This window comes from Crinia signifera, chromosome 4, assembly GCF_055691185.1.
Source record: "Crinia signifera chromosome 4, ASM5569118v1, whole genome shotgun sequence".
Classification (NCBI taxonomy): Eukaryota; Metazoa; Chordata; class Amphibia; order Anura; family Myobatrachidae; genus Crinia; species Crinia signifera.
Window position 1 is genome coordinate 39,633,565 of NC_139220.1, and position 20,630 is coordinate 39,654,194.

At 46.2% G+C, this 20,630-nt stretch overlaps 1 pseudogene; it reads left to right on the forward strand.

Moving 5' to 3' along the window:
* The first annotated feature begins 16,445 nt into the window (after positions 1–16,445).
* On the forward strand, positions 16,446–16,564 carry LOC146076108 (5S ribosomal RNA; annotated as a pseudogene).
* The last annotated feature ends 4,066 nt before the right edge of the window (positions 16,565–20,630 follow it).

The window sequence follows — 20,630 nt, forward strand, 5'->3', positions numbered from 1 at the left end:
TATGCACCTTTGTCCCCGCCATCTCTCTCCCTGCATCCCCACCATTCCTCTCACTGTCCCTGAATTTTGCCACAATCTGTGTGGCATAATGTGAATTTTGTGTCATTCCATGTGGCATAATGTGAATTTTACGACATTCCATGTGAATTTTGGCTCATTCTGTGTAGCATAATGTTTAAGGGGCAAGTATAAGGAGTCTACTATTGTGTTGCATAAAGGGTATATGGTGTGGGACACACCCCTATATCCTTTTAATGGCCACACCTCTTTTCTGTAGCTCGCCACTCCAAGGATGCCCTGTGACACTGTTGTACCGGGGCCCAGGATTTCTCTTGGCAACCCTGGCAACATTATAACAGAACCCCTAAAATGTCTATGGGCCAACTCACTTACCTTGCAGGGACACTTTGCTGTTCACCAGAGAGATAAGGACGTGGACATCATCATCATCATCCTCTTCCTCTTTTATGCTGAACTTGTTTTGGAATCAGCCAGATATTGATTTGCAGGAACAGCATTCTGGTGCGTTTAATGTCTCGCAGTGTCAGCAGCCAATCAGCATGGAGCTCACTGCAGATATCACATATACTAACACCACTTAATGAAATATTTATATGATGACCAGTTATTTATAAAGCGCGTATACATTGGACCTTATTCTGGTACGCTCGCACGGCCGTGTGCATTCGCACTGGGCCGATGTTTTTGCTTTGCACATTTCTAAGCGTGTGCATGTGCTGGGTGCGTATGGCCACTGCGAACAAACTGTTCTCAGGGTGCACGCAAACATCCTTGCGAACAGAGGGCGGAGGGGTTGGCTCATTAGCATATGGGAACACCCAACATTTCATGGGCGTTCCCATGAGAACGCTGGGCATTCTCATGCTAATGGGCCACTGACACGGGTGCAGGGGCGGACAGCAGGGCCAGATTATAACGGGGCACAAGGGGTCAGTACCCCTGGGCCGCCCTCTATCTAGGGGCCCCCTGTGGTTGGCATGTATTTTTAAAAAAAAGGGATACAGTCGACCCTATTTACATGCATTGACATTGCTTAGGTCAACAAGAAATAGGTCGACATGGCTAAGTTCGACAGGATTGGAAGGTCGACAAGTATTATGTTGATGATGGGATGGTGAACAGTCAAAAGGTTGACATGAGTTTAAAAAAAAAATTGAGGTGTTATTTTATGACCTACCATACACTGAGGCATGGTGGGAGAATAAAATAGTGTGCCCAAAGCATGGCGAGTGCAGTGAGCCATGCGAGAGGACACAGGACACTTTGACGGTGTCCATGACGACTATGTCGACATTCGTGACAACAACAAAAAAAAGGTGACCTATGTTGAAATCATTGGATGGTGAGCCTTTTACAAAGGATTTACACAGTTACGAAGGATTACGGACATATGTGCATGGGTGCAATTGGATGTGCACTCTTACACTTCCCTTTACACAGCGGGCGCATAAATTCACAAGGCTGGAATTCACTGGAGCAGGGCGGCACCTTAACTGATCACTGGATGCTCCCTTGCACTCAGGACTGAATCAGGCTGTTTGTACCGATGAAGGTAAAGGAAATGGGATGTGGCCACGCCCCTTTACCACTCCCCCTAAGGAACAGAGGGGGAGTGGTAAAGGAGACAGCACCCCCTTTCTGAATTTGTACCGGTTTCTGCCCTTCAGTTGTTGGATAACATATATATATATATATATATATATATATATATATATATATATATATATATATATAACAGAAACTACAACCTTTTACAGAAACATAACACAAAGAGGAAGAATAAAAAAGCGACAGACTCCTCATTTCTTTGTATCCAGTGCTTGTCCTTGTGTGACATCCTGCAATTATCAGGGAAACTGCACTTTCCGACAAATGCACAGAAAATAGAAGCATTAAACAGATCAGGACCCTCGCTTTGTTCCGCACTAGGCAGCCTAGGTAATGACAGTGAGATCCCTATTACAGATGTCCCTAACTGTCTACAGAATGCATGAAAGTTTTATAGAGACGGTAGGTTATTATCGTACATTTGAGGACGTAGCAAGAGAATCTGAAGTGCACACGATCCTACAATTTGAAGCACTTTGAAGAACGTGGCAATTTACTGCGATTCCTCAATGCCAACGTCTCTCATTGAATATTTATTTTCTGGTGTCAAGGAAAAGGTTTATCTGCTGTTATTATGTTAATATTTTCATGCTTGTGGTTTAAAATGTTGGAGCAATATAAATATACTCTGTTGAAACATTTCTCGCGCTGCCACGTACCACGTAAAGGACTTTCTTTTTCTTCGTGTGTACACAGTGTATTTGTGGAAGGGAATAAGAAAACTTGTCCTGTGTGAGAAGTCATTGAGCCTTAACAAATATTTTCTTTCTTGTCTGGCTGCAGACGACTGGTTTCACAAAGAGTTGGTTATGTCTGGAGCAACTTACTGTATGAAACGGAACAGGCTGGGTAAAAACACCTTCCAATAAGATCATAGCATTAAGGAAAATGTTCCTTGTACTCTCTCTTTCTGACTTACTAGGGTAAAGTTCTGAACATGGAAAATAGCACCCACACTGCATGCTTGTTGGGTTCTGGTCTGTTTTTGGCAGCAAGGTGGGAGGTCTTTGCGATCTGGGTTGTGGCATACTTGCATACTTTTGAAAACTAGTTTTAGGGAAATTATAGTTGGTAGCAGAATTTTGCACAGCGACCCATTGAGGGGGGTGTCATGCTCCTCCCAAAGGGCGTGTCTAGTTCCATATATGGAGAAAGTGTGAAAAGAGTTTGTGAACGTGGCACCTAGAAGCGTGGGTGTGCACTGCTACATCTGAGAGGAATCTTTTAAAAATATTTATATCCACATTTAGATGATCCCCAAAGCAGTTAGTAACAGTTACTATACTTGGTAAAGTGCTGGGAAATGGTGCTGATGATTCAAAAATGTAACAGAAATGGTGCTGATGATTCAAAAATGTAACAGTGTAATGTGAGCTAGGTGAAATGAGGGAGATTGCTAGACTAATGAGGGAGAGAGGGAGATTGCTGCTATGTCAGGGAGTCTCCTGCAGAATGTAGCAGGGTAGGCAACTATGGGTTGTGGAGGCAGCCAAGTGGGCAGTGCAGGGGTTGTTCCGCTGTATCCACGTCATTGTAACTCTGCCCCTACTATACAGCCAGGTTCCAAACATTCTAAAGCTGGGGTGGGTCCGTTACTACTCAATTCAGTGTGGATCGCAGTGGCATAGCTATAGGGCCGCAGCCCCCACGGTGGCGGGGAGGCGCCGGGGTCTGCGGGGGCTGTTGTTTCTTTGCCAGCTCCCCACTGCTTGTGGGTGCAGCGGGGAGCTGGCAGGGGGGTCCGTGCGGTGCAGAGGTACCTGTGGTCAGGGAGAGCCTGGAGGTCCCTGCGGCGCTGATTAGGATGTTGCCGGGGTCCCTGCACTCCTGCAGTGAAGTGGAAATATTGCGCTACCGCCGTGCTGCGGCGCGGGAAGCGCTTCTAACTTTGAAAACACTGGTCGCACACTGATTGGCTGAGATTAATGAATATATTAAACAAGGTGGGTCCCAATATTGAACCTTGTGGGACTCCACTTTGGACCTTACCCCAGCTGGAATGTATGCCATTTACTATCAATCTATGTCCCCGATTGTGCAACCAGTTTTTAATCCAATTACAAATTTGATCTCCTAACCCTAAATTACCTAGTGTCATTAATAACCTTTTATGAGGCACCATATCAAAAACTTTAGCGAAGTCAAGCAGTATTATATCAACGGATTTGGTACTTGTTTCCTAGCACGGCCACAACGATCATGATCGTGGGCATCGTGAGGAAAAATTGGGGGGCATCGCGGCCATCGCATGCACTAAAAAATCGGGTGCGATGGTACCGACGCGATGCCCGCGATTTCCCCATACGGAACAATGTTAAATGCCTCAATTTACCCGCGATGCCCACGATTTCCCATAGGAATCAATGTTAAATGGCTCAATTTACCCAAATCATCATAGGGAACAATGGTAAATGGGCCAGAAAACCCTAAAAACACCCCTGAACAGTGAAATGTCCCCTTAAAAGTAGTTGACGCCACCCCACGATCAACGCGAACCCGAAGCGTGGCGAGCGTAGCGAGCCCGCGAGGGGCGGCGGTACGCGTCCTCCGACCTTTTAATACCCCCACTATCCACGTCGGCGTGGAGTTGAGAATAGAATAGTGTGGCGAGCGCAGCGAGCCACCGTGCCCGAAGCGTGGCGAGCGCACGCGGATACCTGTGAAGCCCGCGAAGGGACGCGTTTACCTGTGAAGGTATCCGCGTCCCCTCGCGGGGCTCGCTGTGCTCGCCACGCTTCGAGCTCGGTGGCTTGCTGCGCTCGCCACACTATTCTATTCTCGACTCCACGCCGACGTGGATAGTGGGGGTATGAAAAGGTCGGAGGACCGTTGATCGTGGGGTGGCATAAGCTACTTTTGGGGGGACATTTCACTGTTCAGGGGTGTTTTTTGGGTTTTCTGGCCCATTTACCATTGTTCCCTATGATGATTTGGGTAAATTGAGCCATTTAACATTGATTCCTATGGGAAATCGGGGGCATCGCGGCTAAATTGAGGCATTTAACATTGTTCCCTATGGGGAAATCGGGGGCATCGCGTCTGGACCATTTAAGCCATTTTTAGCCGCATACGACGCGACCGACGCGATTTTGACTTTTTTCAATGCATTTCAATGGGAAAATCGGGGGCATCGCGTCGCGATTGTGGCCGTGCTAGGAAACAAGTACCACAGATTTCCCTAAGTCCAAACCCCTACTGACTTCCTCATAGAAGCTAATTAAATTAGTCTGACATGATCTATTTTTGACGAACCAATGCTGAGCCTTACTTATCACTTTGTCCTGTTCTAAAAAAAATTGGATACTATCTCTTATTATTCCTTTTAATATTTTCCCCACAATGGATATAAGGCTGACCGGTCTATAATTGTTTAGGGTTAGTTTTGCTACCTTTCTTCCATATTGGTACTACATTAGCTATGCGCCAGTCCCTTGCTACTGCCCCCGAGTTTATTGATTCCTCGAATATCAGATATAATGGTAGTGCTATGACAGAACTCAATACTTTTAGTATCCTATTTCATCAGGGGCGAGGAGATTTGTTACTATTTAGGTTCTGTAATCTATTTTTGACTATTTCCTCACTCAAACATACAGTTTGGGAACAATCAAGAGCCGAGCATTTAATCTGTGGGAGATCTTTTGAAGATTCTTCCCTTGTAAATACAGAAGCAAAAATTTTTTGAATAATTCCATTTTGTCTTTTCCTTCTATTACCAGGGTACCCTGCTTATTTTTTAGTGGGCCAATATTTTCCTTCCTTAACCGTTTCCCGTTTATATAACTGTAGAATTTTTGGGATTAGATTTGCTATCTGCGGCTATTTTACGTTCAGTCTCTAATTTATCCATCTTGATTGTATTTTTACATTTCTTATTACATTCTTTATATGCGGCAAGTGATTTGGGTGTCCCATCTTGATTAAATGCTTTGAATGCCCTCCTTTTTTTAGCTATTTAAAATTTGACTTCACTGTTAAGCCACATAGGTTTCCTTTTGACATTTGTTCTTTTATTTACCCTAGGAATAAATTTATCAGTGCCCTCCAGCAGTGTTTTTTTTTAAGTTTGCCATCTTTTAGTAGTATCCATACCTCTATATAATTCCTTCCAGTTTATATACTTTAAGGACTCCTCAAAGTTTGCTTTTCTGAAATATAAGGACCTAGTTGCTCCAATATAATTATCTTTGTTAAAATCTAAATAAAATGTGATCATATTGTGATCACTGTTCCCCAATGTCTCCTTATGGTTATGTTAGTAACAATGTCCCCTTTGTTGCTTATCAAGAGATCCAGCATATTGTTATTTCTGGTTGGACGTTCAATACAAATAGTGGTCATTTAGGGCATCCAATAAACCATTTCGCTTAGCGGTTCTAGTTGACCTACAGGTATCCTTCCAATTTATTTCTGGATAGTTAAAGTCACCCATAATAATAATGTCCCCTAAGATGGGTGCTTTTCCCACCAGTAGCAAGAGGTCTTTTTCCTCCTCCTTATTTATGTTGTGTGGTTTATAACATGTTCCTACTAAAAGTTTTTTAGCCCCTTTAATATTACCTGTGATTTCTACCCATACCGATTCTACCAACTCCATTGTGCTCTCGTTTATGTCTTCCCTTATGTCTGGTTTTAAGGATGGTTTAACACATAAACAAACCCCACCTTCCCTTCTACCTAATCTGTTTTTTCTAAACAGACTATAATCTTCTATGTTAGCCTCCCACTCATGTGATTCATCCCACCAAGTTTCAGTAATACCTATGAGATCAAAATCTACATCCAAAACTAGGGTCTCTAGTTCCCCCATTTTACCAGTTAAACTCCTAGCATTCAGATAACGGCATTTCAGATTTTGTTTTTCCTTTGCCCTTGTCATGTTACCTGTTACAGTTGCAGAAGGTTCCTGAAACGATAAATCTGTATCATGGACAATATTTGTACTTGGCTGTGTATCTCTCATACACTTTTCGTAAACCTTGTTACTTCTGTCTTTGTCCTCTATTCTACACTCATTTATTGGTTTAAGGTTTCTTAATATACCCTCCCCCCACTAGTTTAAAATCTCCTCAAGCCTTCCAACATTCTACCTCCGAGCACCCCTGCCCCCTCCTCGTTCAGGTGCAATCCGTCACAGCAAGAGATCGTGCCCGGCTAAGAAGTCCGCCCAGTTTTCAAGGAACTCAAATCCCTCCCTCCTGCACCAGTCACATGCCATACTGTTGACCTAAAGACCATATCCCTTAGCCCATGTAACACAGGCTTGCCTACCCTCCCGGAATGGCTGGGAGCCTCCCAGAAATCGGGTCCACCTCCCGGAAATCGGGTCCACCTCCCGGCCCCCCGGAAGGTGGGCAAGTCTCCCACATTCTGGTAATTGCCCCTGCTCCCCCCTTGCCCGCTGGTTTAATTACCTGAAACCGCGTGTCCGCGGAGAAGGGCAGGGCTAAAATGATGCAATCGCTGCATTTTGCATAATTTAAGCTCCGCTCCCTCTCCACGGCACGCGAATCACAGAGTTTTCCTGCATGGGGGCAGGGCCAAGTTATGTCAGCCTTGCTCCCGCCCCCCTGACGTGTTGCCTCTCCGGGCTTGTCCCCGGAGAGGTGAAATTGAAAGTAGGCAAGTATGATGTAACAGTTTAATCATAGGCCTTCAAACATTCTGTAAGTTGGATTTGACAATGACATGTGCATCTGCTGGGTATCCTGAAACCACAAAAACCGGGACCACCTTGCGATTCAGGTGCTAAACTGTCCACATAAAGTATTTTAGGTGCACAATTTTTGCTCATCATAAAAAAGCTCTAAAGTCTCTTTCCTTAGCAGCCACTAGAGGGCTATGATTCCCTATTACTACCACAATCAGGTTGCAGATAAAAGATAAAATCTTACTCTTAAGCTTGGTACACAGGGACCTCATTCAGGTCCGTTCGGCCGTTCGATGTTTAGTGTTTGCGCATTTCTGCACGCACCCACCCATCTTTGAGAGGGGGGGTACACTGGCCCATTAGCATATGAGAGTTGGGCTCGTTCTGCCACGATCCCTCTTCAATGCTGTCTCTAAAGGCAGCATTGAATAGGGCCCCGCCCCTATTTCCCCCGTCGGAAATAGTGGCGGGACATTGCTACCCCCATAGTATCATCCCTAAGAAGCGTACTGTAACTATACAACTCAATAAAAACCATACAGATTTATCTTTTTGGATATCCAGGGGCAAAATAGGAACAGACTATCCCAGTCTAGTGAGCATATCCTTGCCATTTTATCTATTTGTTGTTACTTATTTTTACATGCGGAAACCTTTTAAACATATAGAATGTGATTTAAATTTATTAAAAAATGTATAATTATTGTAAGGTCAATCCAATCTACCATTTTTAATTATTCCATCGCTTCAGCGCTATATGTTTGGTTGTACAGGACTAACTACGCTGTTTTCCATATCTCCTAACAGTCCCGATTACCGCGGGAATGTCCCGGTTTTTGGGGACATTCTCGCATCCCTCCCGTGGCCGGCAGTGTCCCGCGGCGAGGGGGGGGGGGGTTGTTGGGAGTCCCCCTGTCGGATGATGAGCATCGGGGAATAAACGCTGTGCGCATGTGCACAGGGTCTGTTCCCGAAGCTGGGGGCATGGCTAGAGGCTCACAGAGCCTCTGGGTCATGCCCCCATAGCATCAGAATGGGGGCGTGGCCTCGCGGGAGAGCAGCGAGTATAGGCCATGCCCCTTTTAATTAGGCCACGCTCTCAAAATTTTCGGCATGCCTCCGCCACGCATCCATCTATCCCACCTCCGTCTATTTGAAAGTTGGGAGGTATGGTTTTGTAGCAGCAGCTTGGTGTAACACTGTGTCAAGCTCCTCCTCCCAGTCTCCCCGTCTGGAGAGTGCTATCCATTATCATAGTTCGGTGCAACTACCACTCCATCAGTATATCTGTGTGTTTATAATGTAACTATAAGGAATCCTATGGGTATGAGCTAATGGCAATGTGTGGTATATATAGACAGAATATGATGTAATTCCGCTCTGTGCCGGCATCACTAACACCAGAACCAAGAAGGAGCAGAGCACGGAGCACTCTTTGCTGGCCCCACTACCACCAGGACCAAGAAGCCCAGAGCACGGAGTACTCTGTGCTGGCCCCACTACCACCAGTACCAAGAAGGCGCAGAACACGGAGCACTCTTTGCTGGCCCCACTACCACCATGACCAAGAAGACACGGAGCATGGAGCACTCTGTGCTGGCCCCACTACCACCAAGAAGACACAGAGCAGGGAGCACTCTGTGGTGGCCCCACTACCACCAGGACCAAGAAGGAGCAGAGCACCGGAGCACTCTGTGCTGGCCCCACTACCACCAGGACCAAGAAGGAGCAGAGCACTGGAGCACTCTGTGCTGGCCCCACTACCACCAGGACCAAGAAGACACAGAGCATGGAGCACTCTGTGCTGGCCCCACTACCACCAGGACCAAGAAGGAGCAGAGCACTGGAGCACTCTGTGCTGGCCCCACTACCACCAGGACCAAGAAGACACAGAGCACGGAGCACTCTGTGCTGGCCCCACTACCACCAGGACCAAGAAGGAGCAGAGCACCGGCACACTCTGTGCTGGCCCCACTACCACCAGGACCAAGAAGACACAGAGCACGGAGCACTCTTTGCTGGCCCCACTACCACCAGGACCAAGAAGACACAGACACCTTTCATGACCCTGCATTTCTATGAGAATGTCATTAGAAATTGACTTTTTTAGGCGCACAAAGATGAGGTAATTAGAAGGAGGGGAGAGGGGAAGAGGGAGGGTGGCCCTTTGCAGACATTGCAGGCATCTGGGCTTGAAAGTTTTAAATAGCACTGCTGGGGTCTGTTCCACAACAACAGGAAGTTGCCCTGTATAGCCAATCAGCATCAACAGAGGCAACACAGGAAGGAGGGACAAGTCAACTCCCTGCACCTTTCATAGCAGCCAGTAACTCGGGAAGGTCCCGGGAACAACTCTGGTAGCTAGCAGGGTTGAAATCCTGGGATTTTGGCCCGGAACCCTTTTACAACAGCACTAGTCATGGGTTGTTCATTTTGGCTGGTGTGAAAGGGGTAATACATGCATAGGTGCTACAGTGCTAATATACAGCAACATTTGTACTGTTTCTAATTTCTACTAATATTGTAAAATATATATATATATATATATATATATATATATATATATAAAATACACAGAAAGAGAAAGGGGCGCTCTATGGTGCATGTAAAAGACTTTTTAATGTTGGGTGAGCACTTCAAACAAGATAAAAGCAATTGCTCGTACCCATAAAAAATCAGCTGTGGGCTGGTTACCACACGGTGAAATCATAAATACCCGGGGCACACCGCTCCTGATGTAAAGTCCACTTGCACTGCGATGGGGAGAGCCGAGAGCGCTGGATTGCGCTGCCGGGAAACCAAACCAAGGCCGCGGGTTCCGGCCTTGGTTTGGTTTCCCGGCAGCGCAATCCAGCGCTTTGAGTTGAATTGAGTTGCACTAAAATTCCTGCAGTGCCATGCTTTGGTGTGTACCCCGGTTCGTGACCTGGCTCTCCCATATCTGCATAGTGTATGTGTATATATATATATATATATATATATATATATATGAAAACAGTATGAAATTACCTCCACTTTCATAGTTTAGAATGTTATAAATATATGTTTAGGGGATCTCATAGCACTTGAATTTGTCTATATGGCACCAAAACTAAGTCTGTCCCTGGAACTTTTACCACAGCCCAGTTATCACATCACGCCTGAAACAATCCATGTCGGCCTCATATACAGGTGGAGCCAGTTTTATCTATGCCACTCTCGAAGCGCCATTCGCCAAGGCGTGGTGAGAACGGGGTGCGTGAATGTGTGAGATGCTTGTGCGCCCTATTTGCAGCAATGAAGTAGCGAGCATGTGAGACACTTGCTTGTCCCCATCTCGGCGAACGCTATGGTGTGCCGGCATTATAAGTAAGCTTGCCTGCATCTGTGTATATTTTATGTAATTGAGAATATGAAGACAAAACAGGTAAATTAGTCCTAAGGCGCAAACACTTTTCTTCAGCCGAGTCCAGAAGAAAGGGTCACCACTCAACCGTGTATTGGTGCAACTTGTTTGGAGAAGTGGACCAGGGGCGATGAAAAATAGTCAACACATAACTTAATGTAATAATATAGACGCATCTGGGTATCTTTGAGGGGATCTCCAGCCTCTGAACCATTTCTCTCCCCGTATAAGAATATGCAAATGGAAAGACACTCTTGTGACTGGGGTATTGGCCTTATACCCCAATCCGTAGCCGCACACAAAAAGTAATTCCCAGCATAGAATACAGCATAAGAGTAGGGGTGTAGGCGGGCATATTTAGTAAAGGATAAGTCCGTGCGCTAAGGGGATCACAGTAACATCGGGGTTTTAATATCGCATAATGGAGCTGTTTCAATGCTAATGGTCTTGGCAAGATGTGTACAAAAAATATAGTTCATAGGTGTAATAATTTCTGAAATATTCATATTAATGTAATCCACTCCCACTATAGTCAATTGGCATTCCTTTTCTGCAGACCAGACTGTCATTCCACTGTCATTCCTTTTAGTATGTCCCTCAACCCTGTGCAGGGTAAATACTGCCAAATCTAACTCTCTCTGCACATGCTCCACCTTCAGCACACATGGTTTTGTGAATTTTGTCCTTTAACCCCTTGAGTGGTATGCCCGGAAATTTTCCGGGCTCAGCTGCGCTGCCGCAGCGGGCTGTCCCGGAAAATTTCCGGGCATACCACTAATATACAATAGGTGCGCGCCAGTGGTGTCCAGGTATGCACCACTGGCGCAGCACCTCTAGACCCCACCCCGTTACAACCATGGAGCCCCCCCATCACCTTTGCTATGGCGATCGGCGTGCTGGAGCTCCCCTGACCCACCCGCCAGCCAGCCGTCACTCATTTTACAGTGATGTCGGCGGCATTCTCGGGTATGGTCAGCGCGGCTCGGGGGGGACTCGGGAGCGTTTAGGCACCCGAGTCCTCCCGAGCCGCCGCGAACATCCCCCAGCCTGCTGCTGACGTCACTGCTGAATGTGACAGGCGGCTGGCTAATGCAGCAGGGACAGCGACGGCAGGGAAGCTCTGGCTTACTAACGCCGGAGCAGAGGTGAGGGGGGGGGCTTATAACTTCCTGTGGTGGGTTTTGCTGGGGCAGGACAAACCTGCCCTGGTAGGTTTGTCCTGCCCAGAGGCAGAACTCTGGAAGGCAATGGAGTCACCTGCCGCCGGGCTCCTGCTCCCAAGGGGGCACCTCTCCTCCCCCTGGAAATTTAAATCAGTTATTTAAAAGCCAACTATATTGCTTCTGTGGCAGAGTTCTGAAATATATATGTGCTCTATTTCTATCTATCTTAACAGAAATATATATTTTATATAAGGTTATATAGGGTTGTATGTGAGGGGGGGGGGGGCACCAATATATATCTTGCCTCCGGGCAACTGGAACTAACTTATGCCCCTGGTCCTGCCCCTGCAAAACCCACCACTCAAGGGGTTAAAGTAATTTGCTTTTGTAAACAAACCAGAATCAGGGCCAAAATGTGTTTTGCGAGTGAACCTGAATCAAGCCCCTTGTCACGCTGGAGACCAAACTGCCCATACTTGCAGTGCAGGCGGAAGATAGCCACTGTTGTATTGCCTGTGCATCAATCGTCCAACCACATCAACAGGCACCACTGTAAGTCAAAAAGGGACACATTTTATCTCTTGTACCATGTGTTTGCTCATGTGATATCATGTGAAAAACTATCGCATTTGTGACCAGCAACAGCGCCAGCTACAGATTTTAAATACATAAGATTGCATTTCTGGAGAAGCTTATTTCTACATTTTCATCCATTACAGACTTGTTTTATCTCATTGATCTGTGGCTGCATGCACTGTAGTATCACAGGCATTTTTGCTTCATATCGCAGTGTGTGCGGTTCAAAAGTTCTTTGTCAGCAGCTGTATAACTACGCAGGGTGGTAGAGACCTCCTGCTACACAGTGCTAGCAAACCATGCAGAAGAGGCTATAACACCTGATTTGGGGCAGGATGCTCTAAGATCTACCGCCTCTTACCGCCCCGCTCCATCGGTCTCCACATAGATCCTGATCACATATGCTCTAACATATGCTATTAATATGACAAAGGGCAGGTCTTGTGATAAGAGCTGCCCTTTGTGAAGCAGCCGGTGGGAGGTGAGCAGGTCCTGGCAGCTCTCCCCTCCTGCAGTACCAGGTTGCTGCTCCACCTGCACGGACACAGGTAAGGGGGGAGTGGCACGGCCAGTGCAGGTGGCGGGGGTCCGTACGTGGCGGCAGGGGATGCGGTAATAAGCCGATAGGCTAAAAGCTGGTGATAGCCCCACAGCGGTAACCCGACGTGTGGGTTTTTCTGCATACCAAAATGCGGTAAAAACCTCAATAATTAGGTTTTTACCTCATTTTTGTGATAGAACATCCCGCCCTAAGTGTATTCAGGGCCAGATGACCACCAGACAGACATCAGCTGGGCGCATGGTTGGCCATAAATTATAAGTGTATAAAACAAGGGCCGCATAGGCCCGAGTGCATCTAAGAGCCTGTGAATTTGTGATTGTAAATAAAGCTATTGAAAGATAGGGTAGAGGCCAAAAGGAAATCACAGGTGAGTGGCAGCTAGATCTGCCTATCAGGTAGCTGGTGGGAGTGAGCTTAGAAGAGGGGTATATATAGGCAAGTTGCCAGGAAGGGCTTCCTCTTTGAGTTTGGATTCCCACCCTCCCTTCCCTTTCTCTTGTGCTACCTGGCTCAAAGGCCTTTCACCAAATTTAGATTTGATAGCTTTAGTTATAAATCAGCAAAAAGGCGCTCTCGACCAGCACTCAGGTGGGGTGTCAGGTGGTCTCTGTGTGGTATTGGCCCACCCCCCTGCCAGGATGGCGGGCGAGTCCCGGGCACTTCCTGGAGGTGTCCTTGTCAGGCCATAGGAGGGGTGTGGCATACCCGTCACAGCGCAGGCTGTACCCACATTTGAGTGAGGTTAGCGGATTGGAGCGACACGGTCGCTGCCATGAGTGGCATCCGCACGGGGGTGCTGGTCTCAAGTGCTTTCTTTGCCATCCCTTAACAAATAGGGTCCTACCACTTATAATAAATATTTCCATGACCTTTAAACTTACGCACTTGGTGTCCATGTCTTATTTTTAGTATAAGGTTTCAGTGTGAGTTATTTCTAGGCTTAAGAGTTAAGCAAAGGTATAGGCCAAGCAGCATAATTCACTAGGCGCCTTATTACAATTGCATCCCTATTTTAAACATTTATGCAATTTTTGTAATTTTATATATTTAGGAAGACATTATGGGTTCTACATGCCTATATGGGCATTCCAGCTCTATTGCCAGATGCACTAAGCTTCAAAAGGGATAAAATGGAGAGTGATATACAACCAACCAATCAGCTCCTGCCTGACATTTTTCAAACACAAGAGAAAATTTGCCTTAGGCGCTAGAGATAACTGGGGTGTAACTTGCTACCCAGCCACCACGTGAGTGGATTGCCAACCTCTAAAATTACAGAAACACAAACAAAAACGTGGGGCGCTCTTGGGTACCAGGATGATAAAAATTTATTAAACACACAGTATTACAAATAACACACAATTAATACACAATAATGCATGAAAAATAAATAAAATTTAAAAATAAAAATAAGAATAAAAGTAAACAGTTGGTAGATAAAAGCACATCCGATTAATTACGGTGCAAATATTTACTTAGATTTTTCCACAAGTGTGACTTTCTTCTTTGCCCTTTTATTAGGGTCTAGCAGATGGATATACACAAATGTATAGGATTCAGTTCCCTATATAGGGCTTACAGTGTCCACTTATTTTACTGAGACCAGGTGTAGATACAGATGGCTAGTGTGCACACTATAATTAATGTTGCAGGGTAGTGCTTGTCAAAAAGCGGTATTTTTGAAGCCAGACTGGGAACAAGGACTTCTGTTTTTAAATATTATGAAACAGTGTCCGTCCTCTCCCCTTTTAAGCTCTTACCAGTAGATGTTTGCTGGCGTTTCAAACTTTCACTGGATGGAAGGGTCAGCACCGCAGCGCCCGCTCTCTCTTTCCTCCGCTTGTCTTTAGGAAATGATGTTGCCGTTCAGCCGGTTAATGAGATGCAGCAAGAGCCGCTTCCTCCTGCAGCCTTCTCCGCTTGGAGACTCACACTGCGCTCTGCCACAGCGTCCGTGGGTAGCGATGGACTTTGCGGCTTGGAGGGAGTGTATGTAGTCGCCTCAGCGTCTAGCGGGTATTCTGTTGTAGAGAGCGTCCCTCCTATGGTCCTTGCTGGAACGCGTTTCGCCGCACACTGGGCGGCTTTCTCAGCCAAGTATCGGCAGAGGATGCGGTAATAAGCCGATAGGCTAAAAGCTGGTGATAGCCCCACAGCGGTAACCCGACGTGTGGGTTTTTCTGCATACCAAAATGCGGTAAAAACCTCAATAATGAGGTTTTTACCGCATTTTTGTGATAGAAAAATGCGGCGCCCGCTACAAAAAGCAGGGGAATCACTGTACCCTCGTGTGATCCATTGCTGTCTCTTGGCACACTAGATAGGATAAGAAGGGGTTGAAGATCCGCACAGACTGTCAATCTGTGTAATAATTATGATACCAACTTGAAAAACTACTGTACTTGATAAATTCTGGTAGTTACTTGGTTGGCGGTGCGCCCAGCGTTTAGAATCAATGGTAAACACTGGGGTTTTTTTCGGGCACTGCAGGAAGAAGCCCTATAGGCGAAACACGTGTCCACAGCCCCGATGTCCAGCCTCTCACCTCTCTGACCGTCAACCTAGTACCGGCAGCAACTCACAGCGTCTATACGCCGCCTCTCACACGCTCCCCAGGGAGCTCCGGCTCAGCCAGCGAGCGACCAGGTATCCAGCTTTTCACGCGTCCAGCTCCGGTCTCTGTCTCCGTTCACAGTTTCGCCGAGAGCCAGCGCTACAACCCAGGAACTCCTTCTCCGTCAAGCCGCTAACACAGGCAGCGGCATCAGGTCAGACAAGCGCACCGGCACTGCAGTAAGCAGTCGGTTAGCGCTCCCTGTTCTGTTAACTATACCTGTCCACAGTGTGACTATCTCTCCTCGGAGATGTGCTCTACAAATTATTTATGAGCTTATTTTGACCTAAACAGGGTTTGTACTATTTCTAACTACAATTAGACTGTGTTTAGCAACCTTCATACCGTGCACAGAGTGTCTGTCATTATACCTCGCATATCGCTACAAAAAGCAACATGCAATTGCTATAGATGAGTGACCAGATACAGTTATCTACTTTGTATCCTATGGAAACTAAATGTATCCAGTGAAACACAGAAACTGATTAAGGTCTGTTTGACGCTATTTTTTCTCATCAGCTGCCTAAATAATTGGTGACAACCTAATTGCTAATTACTCATTTTGCTGATTATCCTCTTCAAGATATGTAATACCCAGTGACAACTCTGTTACCAACCAATTCTTGTGTAAACACACAATTGTTCTGCCCCCCCTGTTTTTGCTGCCTTTTTCTGCTTTTCTTTAGTAGTTAAAATACCCAGCAACAAACCCCCCCTTTTTTTCCCAAAAAATATCAGCACAACCACCAAAATTTAATATATTTATATACTGTTGTCAGGAATAGTGTGACTTATGTGCTGCGCCTGGTGAGCCACCTCCCTTTGCAGCCCAACAGGCTTTTTGTGATCAGATACCAACCCTAATATATTGCCACCATACCCCACTGGTCTGCCCAAACCCTCCCCGAACTTGGAAGCCAAGCAGTGGAGGGCCAGGACAGTACCCAGGTGGGAGACCCCTGGGGAAGCCCAGGTGTGGCAATATTAAAATTAGGGGTACAAGCCGCCGTATTAAACAAACACCTGTAACATGACTGCCAGAGAGAGTGTCTATTAAAGAATTTATAAACCTATATAGAGGCTGTGATATCTTTTTCTTTCCCCCATACCACCAATCTAGGTGACGCTATTAAGCACAATATTGTTCATACTTAGGGGAATCGAATCATTTCACTGCCTATAATCATTGGTAATCATACCTCTGATAACATCAGTGCTTTAATGATAAATTAATTGTGTGACTAAACTGCGAATATCCCTGGAACTAAACCAGTCCAAGGATCACACTACATCTTAATATTTTAATACCCAATTACTTTTGTGCCATCTATTTTAAATAAAGTCTAAATAAAAGCTATGTTTTAAAATTATCATATTACATTTATAACAAAGGAGTGCGCCCAAAAAGCGTTTTTTCTTTCTTTTGTCGGATTCTTCCTCTGACAAAAAACCCCAGTGTTTACACTAGATAGGATACCCAACAGCTTCCTCAGCAGCGTAACTATAGCACCGCACAATTAATACACAATAATGCATGAAAAATAAATAAAATGTAAAAATAAAAATAAGAATAAAAGTAAACAGTTGGTAGATAAAAGCACATCCGATTAATTACGGTGCAAATATTTACTTAGATTTTTCCACAAGTGTGACTTTCTTCTTTGCCCTTTTATTAGGGTCTAGCAGATGGATATACACAAATGTATAGGATTCAGTTCCCTATATAGGGCTTACAGTGTCCACTTATTTTACTGAGACCAGGTGTAGATACAGATGGCTAGTGTGCACACTATAATTAATGTTGCAGGGTAGTGCTTGGCAAAAAGCGGTATTTTTGAAGCCAGACTGGGAACAAGGACTTCTGTTTTTAAATATGGTGAAACAGTGTCCGTCCTCTCCCCTTTTAAGCTCTTACCAGTAGATGTTTGCTGGCGTTTCAAACTTTCACTGGATGGAAGGGTCAGCACCGCAGCGCCCGCTCTCTCTTTCCTCCGCTTGTCTTTAGGAAATGATGTTGCCGTTCAGCCGGTTAATGAGATGCAGCAAGAGCCGCTTCCTCCTGCAGCCTTCTCCGCTTGGAGACTCACACTGCGCTCTGCCACAGCGTCCGTGGGTAGCGATGGACTTTGCGGCTTGGAGGGAGTGTATGTAGTCGCCTCAGCGTCTAGCGGGTATTCTGTTGTAGAGAGCGTCCCTCCTATGGTCCTTGCTGGAACGCGTTTCGCCGCACACTGGGCGGCTTTCTCAGCCAAGTATCGGCAGAGGATGCGGTAATAAGTCGATAGGCTAAAAGCTGGTGATAGCCCCACAGCGGTAACCCGACGTGTGGGTTTTTCTGCATACCAAAATGCGGTAAAAACCTCAATAATGAGGTTTTTACCGCATTTTTGTGATAGAACATCCCGCCCTAAGTGTATTCAGGGCCAGATGACCACCAGACAGACATCAGCTGGGCGCATGGTTGGCCATAAATTATAAGTATTACAATTGCATCCCTATTTTAAACATTTATGCAATTTTTGTAATTTTATATATTTAGGAAGACATTATGGGTTCTACATGCCTATATGGGCATTCCAGCTCTATTGCCAGATGCACTAAGCTTCAAAAGGGATAAAATGGAGAGCGATATACAACCAACCAATCAGCTCCTGCCTGACATTTTTCAAACACAGTCTGTGACATGGCAGGTAGGAGCTGATTGGCTGGCTGTTTATCACTCTCCATTTTTTAACTTTTGAAGCTTAGTGCATCTGGCCCCTAATCTCTTTAGATATAATAATCAGGCTACAAAAAGCAGGGGAATCACTGTACCCTCGTGTGATCCATTGCTGTCTCTTGGCACACTAGATAGGATACCCAACAGCTTCCTCAGCAGTGTAACTATAGCACCGCAGCCCCCGTCACCGCGGGGGGGGGGGCGCTGTGCATGTGGGGGCGTCGGGGGCTGCGGTGCTATAGTTAAACCCCCCTCAATCCCCCGCAGACTTACCTATCGCGCTGGTCCCGGTGGCTCCGTTCTTGCATAGGCGGCGCGGCGGCGGGGTAGGGGTGCTTGGCGGGACGGCGACGGGGGGGGGCCCTAACGGCGGGGGGGGTGCCCAAAACGTAGCTACGCCACTGAGCTTCCTGCACTCTGATTGGTGAACGTTCCACCAGTTTGTGGAGACCTCACACCACCCTGCCATACACCAATCCGAAGCTGTCTACTAGAAGCTTCTCACCAAGTACCTGTGTGTCCACACACTGCATAGGTGTGAGGCAGTCAGAGGATGCTGCTCATCTGCCCCAGTGACTCCTTGATCTCAGATGTGATCGCGGTACAAATTTGTTCTCAAAATGGACAAAACCATGTGCACTGCAGGTGGGGCAGATGTAACATGTGCAGAGAGAGTTAAATTTGGGTGGGGTGTGTTGAAACTGAAATCTAAATTGCAGTTAAAAAATAATGCAGCCAGTATTTACCCTGCACAGAAACAAAATAACACACAAATCTAACTCTATACATCATACATCTGCCCCACCTGCAGTGCACATGGTTTTGCCCATTTTGAGAACAAATTTTTACTGCGATCAGATCTGAATAAGGGCCATAGTATGCACAGCATATATTGCTGGTACAAACAAAAGCTTTTCATGAAAATAGTAAGGAGATTCATTAATTCCTTCTCACATGGACATAACCATGTGCACAGCACAATCATGTGGCAGATGTAGCTTGTGCAGGGAGAATTAGATTTGGGTGGGGTTTTACTTCAAAGTGAGATCTATATCGCAGTGTAAAAATAAAGCAATCCGGATTTTCCCTGCTCAGAAACAAAATGCCGCACCCAAATCTAACTCTCTCTGCACATGTTACATCTCTCTCAGTGCACATGGTTTTGTCCATTTGAGAAAGAATTTGCCTTTGCGAGTGAACCAGAATAAAAGCCAATGTCTAGAGCTGTGACATGCACAATATCGACAAGCTCCATGTTAACATTGCTACCGCTGCATTCAAAACACGTTACCGTTTCTAATCCCATTCGGTAAAGTATGCAAAACATCCCAAAATGTTTTTTAAAAAATCATGAAAAACTCATGTCACCTTTTTTTTGTGTCAACCCTTTGCCAATGTTGACCTGGATATTGTGTGTCGGTCATCCGGACACCGTTTCTTATTACTAGTACACAAATCTTTCCTCCAAGCCAGACTCCAGAAGCTGCTGCGAGCCAGACATTCCTTACAGGGAAATCCTGTGCCTTGGTGACAAATGACTTGACAGATTAAGCAGATGCTACATCAACACTCATGCTAATATCGCATTTCAGACATAAAATATCTAATGTGATAATCTGCAAACTAAAATACAAAACACGAAGCTGGCACCTACTTAGGAGCAGAAGTGTGCAGAAATACAAGTGTGATATACTGTATGGGGACAGTGACTCTGGACCCACTCACGAGTTCACACGTGTAGATGGCAGGCATGGTGTGCATACAAGGGTACGGAAGAGGAGGCAATGAAAACTGTATGACCTTTCAAATTGATACATGTCTGTGGTTTGGGGTGAGGTGGCGCAGTGACCATGTATTTGTGGCTCTGCCCACCACTGTTAAGCACAGCATGTTACAGTGACGGGGGGGGGGGGGGGGGGGGGAAGACACCATATCCCTGGTGATTATGGCTGAAGACACACCGTCAGAGGCGTAACTACTTTTTTTGCGCCCCCCCCCGCCGGACATTTCAGGTGCCCCCCCCCCCCGAAATATTAACCCCCTCCTTACCCGTCCCCATTGCCGCCGGCGCTTCTGCCTCTAACCCGACACGCAGATCTGTGTCGGGTGACGGGCGGTCCCCGGCTCCGGCTGCAGTGCTAATATAATAACAGACACTCGGAAAATGGCTGCCCCCATACAGCATTATGGGGGCAGCCATTTTCCGAGTGTCTCTTATTATATTAGCACTGCAGCCGCAGCCGGGGACCGCCCGTCACCCGACACAGATCTGCGTGTCGGGTTAGAGGGAGCGGCGCCGGCGGCAATGGGGTAAGGAGGGGAAGGGCAGGAG